This window comes from Callorhinus ursinus, unplaced genomic scaffold (assembly GCF_003265705.2).
Source record: "Callorhinus ursinus isolate GAN/ISIS: 27379988/994484 unplaced genomic scaffold, GSC_fseal_2.0 scaffold5, whole genome shotgun sequence".
Classification (NCBI taxonomy): Eukaryota; Metazoa; Chordata; class Mammalia; order Carnivora; family Otariidae; genus Callorhinus; species Callorhinus ursinus.
Window position 1 is genome coordinate 6,840,378 of NW_027397067.1, and position 7,047 is coordinate 6,847,424.

The window sequence follows — 7,047 nt, forward strand, 5'->3', positions numbered from 1 at the left end:
TCTTGGAGGGGCTTGTGTCCACTGTTTCTATGAAAAATGTAATAAAATAAATAGATATTTATATATAATAGAGTAAAAACATCTGGTGACAATATTAATTGCGATTGTAGGGTCAACAAATAATGTCAAGCTGGGATTCTATATTCATGAAAATGTCAGTGGCCATTGAGTTACTACTTACTTTAATCCACTCTGCTGAAAAATAAAACACCATTCAATGCAACCTCTGTAAATGTGTACATTGTGTTCCATATCAAGGGAGAAATGAGATTTCCTCTTACAGTTGGAATAAATTAAAATAGCTATGTGAGAGACAGAACTGTGAGTTTAAGTGAAGCTTTTTTATATTAAAGCTTAAATATGCTGAAAAGGGAAAGATAAGACAGTATTTCCAGAAATGTGGAAAAAGTCATTTTTAGCAAATTAGATTATGTTAAATTAGCACAGAATTTTAGAATGGTGAATTGACCTCAATATTTAATGATGACATTAACAAATTTCTTTTGCAATGCTCTGCATTAAAGGATGAAAAAAATATTGCTTATGACCTTATTTGGGGCCAAGACCACATCCAGAGGCCATATATTTCAATGTACTTCTCAGCCATTTCTCCTTCCTGTGCCAAGATTCTGGATGTCAGGGGCCCTTCTTTTTCTCTTATTTACCACCTTCTAGGAACCAATTCAGGGACATAAGCTCTGAGTCTAGCTCCCTCGGAAAGACTGTGAGAAGCAGCAAGGGATGCAAATGAAGAACCCGCAGTGTCGGCTGTCTGAGAAAAGCAAACCAGATTTTAAACATTCTTTTAGAAATTTGTTGGTTTTAGGTTTTATTATTTAGGTATATGATCTGGTTTGGGTCCATCTTTTTATATGGTACAAGGTATAGATGGAAGTTCATTTTTTTGCATATGGATATTCAATTGCCTCGGTAACATTTGTTGAAAAGTCTATCCCTTCTCCACTGGATTACCTTTGCACTTTGACAAAACAATTGGGGTCTATTTCTATACTAACTCTAAGAAGAGAGATTTCTAATCCCATTGATTTCTAAACTTATTCTTATGCCCAGACCACCCTGATGTGGTTATTCTCCAGTAAGTCTTTAGTTCAGGGACAGTCAGTCTCCCCATTTGTCTTCCTTTTCAAAATTATTTTGGCTGTTCTAGGGCCTTTGCATTTTCATATATGCTTTAGAATCAGATAATCATGAGTTTAGTCTAATTTTTTTCCTAATTTAACATATTTTGTTTCTGAGCCCTGCCTTTCATATGCAGTTTCATTAAGTGCTAAGATGTTGACATGAGTGATGTCAAGAAGCTGACGAACTCTGAGGCCATGTGCCACCATCCAAGATGCTGTATGCACAGTATTTCTTTTAAGTGTCCTGTATTCAAAATCCAAGTCACCCAGCACGTATTGAGTGTCTGTTCAATCTGGGCATTTTGCTTCTTTCATCTCCTCTGAAGCTCAGAATAACCATGAGCAGCTAGCGCTGACGGCATTGCTTGCTCAAAGATTATGTCACCAACCGGGCTACAGTACGTCTGTGCTGGTGCAGAGCTGGCCCCAACAACTCCTTCTAGGGGACTTTCAAGAGTGGAATCGAATTTGTTCAGAGCCAGTGATTGGCTTTCTTTCTTTCTTTTTTTTTTTAATTTTATTTTATTATGTTATGTTAGTCACCATACAGTACATCATTAGTTTTTGATGTAGTGATCCACGATTCATTGTTTTCGTATAACACCCAGTGCTCCATGCAGTATGCGCCCTCCTTAATACCCATCACCGGGCTAAACCAATCCCCTCTCCCCCGTCCCTTCTAGAACCCTCAGTTTGTTTCTCAGAGTCCATAGTCTCTCATGGTTCATCTCTCCCTCCGATTTTTCCCCCTTCATTTTTCCCTTCCTTCTCCTAATGTCCTCCATGCTGTTCCTTATGTTCCACAAATAAGTGAAACCATATGATAATTGACTTTCTCTGCTTGACTTATTTCACTTCACACAATCTCCTCCAGTCCCATCCATGTTGATGTAAAAGTTGGGTATTCATCCTTTCTGATGGCTGAGTAATATTCCATTGTATATATGGACCACATCTTCTTTATCCATTCATCTGTTGAAGGGCATCTTGGCTCTTTCCACAGTCTAGCTATTGCAGACATTGCTGCTATGAACATCGGGGTGCTTTTGGCCCTTCTTTTTACTACATCTGTGTCTTCGGGCTTTTAACAGTAGTCTTCACACCCCATAGTGAGAGTCAGGCTTGCCCTCTGTGACTGTGCATATCTCTCCTTGTGTTCCAGAACCTGCTGAAAGGTTGTAATCACCCAGCAAGTCTAAACAACAACTACAACAACAAAAACAAACAAAAAAACCAGAAACCCAGTTTCCTGGGCCTGAAACCAAATCTATTAAATCTGAGTTTTGGAGGATAGTGTCTAAGACCCTTTTTTTTTTTAAGATTGTATTTAAATAAATACAATGAGGTTGTATTTATGTATTTATCTCTCTTGACAGAGAGAGAGAGACAGCAAGAGAAGGAACACAAGCAAGGGGAGTGGGAGAGGGAGGAGCAGGCTTCCTGATGAGCAGGGAGCCCGATGCGGGGCTCTATCCCAGGACCCCAAGATCATGACCTGAGCCAAAGGCAGACGCTTAATGACTGAGCCACCCAGGCACCACTAAGACCTTATTTTTAAAGTTCATCAAGCCCTTTAGGAATGACTGTTATAATCACCAGAGGGAATAATTCTGTCACTGTTTCTCCATCACCTACAAACTTGTTTTCTTATATACTAATCCCTTTTTATGCCAAGACAGCAAATTTTAGACAGAATTCTATGCCCCAAATCTTGGATAGTCATGGATTTAATTTTTAAATTTAAAAAAAGAGTCATCTGGTTCCCTCCATAGTTTATTTTTTTAAATTACACATTAACATGCCAGCGAAAGGTAATTCCTGACCCCAATCTAGATCCAGTACTGAAGGGGAAAAGTTGCAATAAAGGACATTAAGTCAACCAAAAATGTGGACAATAAATCATAGAAAAGTAAATGTACACTTACTTAGTTGATATTATACTGTGGTTTTATAAGAAAAAAAATCCCTTTTAGGAAATACACATTTTAATATTTATGGCCAATGAGACATGTATGTAACATACCATCAAATGGTTCAGAAAAATATATGTGTATGTGTGTATATGTTTGTGAAGAGAGACAGAAAGAGAAAAATCACAAGCAAATAATGATAAAGCAAATGGAATAAAATATTAGCTAAAGGTGAATCTATCTATAAAGTTCTTTGCATGAGTTTTGTTTCTGCAACATCTTGTAAACATGAAATTATTTCCAAACAAAAAGAAAGAGATTTTAATTGTATGTTGACTTCCAACAACCTTTCACGTTAGTCAGACTCTTCACTTTGTAAAACTCAGACTCCCTGGGACTTCTCTGCATCCTAATGGAACGGCACAGAACCACAGATCCCGGGCCATGTGTTGTATAAATAGAACAGTGTGAGGTTACTAAGCAACTCAAGGCAACTTTCACTGCCTCTAGAAATCCAACTGCTTTGTGCCCTTCATTTTTTTTCTTATTTTGAAATCCTCTAAAACTCTTGGAGAGGACTGATTGACAGATAAGCAATAACCAGCCGTATTTATCAAGCCACAACTATGTGTAGGAGACACTGTTAGGTGCTGGGACTCAAACCTATCAATGGTTCTACTGTGTGCTCTGTGGGGAATGAGTGCAGTTTGGTGCCTTCCAGATGCAACAGTCATGCCTGGAGGGACAGGAGCGCGCATGCACACACACACACACACACACACACACACACACAAACACACACGACAATAAATTTGGCAGGGCTGGGAGAATCAGCACTCTGCTTTCATCTACCAAGGAATCCTGGAAGGACCTTGGCGACTCAGAAAGCAGCCTTGGGCTTGTGCAAAGAAAGCCACAGCTACTACCAGGAAACTGGCCAGTGGATCCGCATTTACTGGGCACTGAGCATGAGCCAGGTTCTGAGCAGAACCCTCCCCCTTAGCTGGTCTCACTGAACACTTTCAACAACCTATGAAGTAGGCATCAACACACATGCAGACACTAAGTCACAGTATTTATGCATGACAGAGGTGGGTTTTCAACTTAGTTACCTCTCACCTCTACATTCATGGCTTGGCTTTTTTCTTAAGAGTTACCCTAGGGGTGCCTGGATGGCTCACTCTGTTAAGGGTCTGCCTTCGGCTCAGGTCATGATCCCAGGGTCCTGGGATCAAGCCCTGCATCAGGCTCCCTGCCAATGCAGAGCCTGCTTCTCCCTCTCCTTCTGCCCCTCCTCCCTGCTTGTGCTCTCTCTCTCTTTCAAATAAATAAATAAAATCTTTTTAAAAAGTTACATAAATATTTCACCAGGAATATTTAACTTACAAAACTGAAAAGTTAAGCAGTATCTTTCCCCTCCTCCCAAGTAAAGCAAGGACCTTAGAACACAAACTCACATCACAATCCACGCAAACCACACTCTACCGCATCTGATATTTTCATTGTGTCTTGCTTTTATTTTAATCTCCCAAAGTAGGCATCATTTGTTTAGTTTCATTAACCTTCGAAATAAAACAGGCCGTTATTTTACCAGCAAAAATTAGTTTATTCAGGAATAGCAGAGAATTGCAATTCAGGTCACAGAAGCTACAGCAAAACCATAGACAAGTCCAACAAACAAAGGAGAGGAATATTTTATGGAGGAGGAAGTTGGGGAGGGTTATTCTGAAAGAAAATCCCTTAGAGAAAAGCAGGAGTTCAGGATAATGACGGTTTCTCATTGGCTGAGTTGCTGGGGTAGGAGATGCAGCATACATCTTTTCCTGTTGGGACCTGTAATTAGTGATTCTTTCCTGCTGATGATTCTGTTGGAGTCTGGAACTGACAACGCAAATTATCATCGACATTAGGTGATACGGCTCCCCCTGCTGGCCTCCCCTCTCTGCCCTCCCAGCTCCCTTTTAGTGACGTTGCCCTTTATTAATATTCTCCCAGGCGTATTCAGCCAAACCCTATTTCTGGACTCTATTCTGTTCTCCCGGTTTGTCCAGTGATTTTCATGCCAGTACAACACTGACTTGGTTACTGTCTTTAAACCAAGTACTGTTAAGTCCTCCAACTTGGTTCATTCTTTCAAAATGGTTTCAGTTCTTCTAGGCCCTTTACATGTACATTTTTTTAATTTAAATTCAATTAGCCAATATATAATAAATCATTAGTTTTTGATATAAGGTTCAATGATTCATTAGTTGTGTATAACACCCAGTGCTCATTTTAAAATCGGCTTGTCGGGGCACCGTGGTAGCTCAGTCATTTATTTAAGTGTCCAACTCTTCATTTTGGCTCAAGTCATGATCTCAAGGTCATGGAATCGAGCCCCACATGGGACATGGAACCTGTTTAAGATTCTCTCTCTCTCCCTCTCCCTCTGTCCTTCCCCACCCCCCAAATGGATAAATAGATAGATAAATAAATAACAGCTTGTCAATTTCTACAACAAAGCTTGATAGCATTTCTATTGTGATCGTATTGAATTTATGGATCAACTGGGGAGAACTGACATCTGAATCTCCCTATCCATGATCATGATATATCTCTTCATTAATTTTGTCTTCTTCCATTTGGCTTTGCAGTGTTTTTTGGTTTTGTGTACAGTCTTACACGTATTTTGTTGAGCTTTTTTTTTTAAAGATTTTATTTATTTATTTGACAGAGAGAGAGAGACAGCAAGAGGGGGAACACAAGCGGGGGGAGCGGGAGAGGGAGAAGCAGGCTTCCTGCTGAGCAGGGAGCCCGATGCGGGGCTCCATCCCAGGACCCTGGGATTATGACCTGAGCCGAAGGTAGAGGCTTAACGACTGAGCCACCCAGGTGCCACTTTGTTGAGCTTTTAAAGTAAAGTATTTTTAAACTATTTTAGATTTCATTTTTCAGTTGTTGGTTGCTAGCATAAAGAAATGCATTTTTATATTGACCTTGTATTCTGTGATATTATTAGTCTCATTAATTAATTCTAGGGGTTTTTATACATTTCTTCAGATTTTCTACATGGTGATGATGATGTCACCTGTGAATAACTAAAATTTTACATTGTGTTTTCCAACCTATATACTTCCTTTTTTTCTTGCCATACTATGTGGACTGGGACTCTTACAATACTGAATAGAACAGACATCAATGTTTTCTTCCTAATCTTAGGGGAAAAGCATTTTGTTTGTCACCATTTAGTATAGTGTCCATGGAAAGTTTTTAATAAGTATCCCTTACCAAATTGAGGAAGTTTCTATCTTTGCATAGTTTGCCAGGAATTTTTATGTGATTAGGCATTGGGTTTTGTCAAATTCTTTCTTTGCTTATATTGAAATTATGTTTTTCACATATAATGAAAATATGTTTTTCATTCATCCTCTTTTAGTCTTTTAGTCTGTAAATTTGGTGAATTCCACTGATTGATTTTTGAATGTTAAATCCACTTTGAATTTCTGCAATAAACCCCATTTGTTATCCTTTTTATATATTGTTGAATTTAATTTGCTAAATTTTTGTTAAAATTTTTACATCCATGTATATGAAGAACACTGGGCTATAGTTGTCTTTCCTTTTCTTTTTTCCTCGTAATACTATTTCTCGTTGTGGTGTCATGGTAATTCTGGCCTCTGAAAATGAGTTGGTTGGAATTAGTATACCTTGATATTTTTTTGCCCTTAAATTTTGGTATATTTCACCAGTGAAGCCGCTTGGATTGAGAGTTTTCTGTTCTCTATTGGAATGTTTTCATCTATAAATTCAATTTCTTTCACAGGTGTAGGGCTATTTGTGGTTTCTTATGTTTTTTATGTTGAGGCTCATTCAGTTTCTTTGATCTATGGTTTTATGGTTTTCATCAAGTGTGGAAAATGTGTAGCCATTGTTTCTTATTTGGTAGTCCTTCTCCTCATATTTTAATTGCCCATATGTTAGAGCACTTGATATTATCCCACAAATTCCTGAGGCTT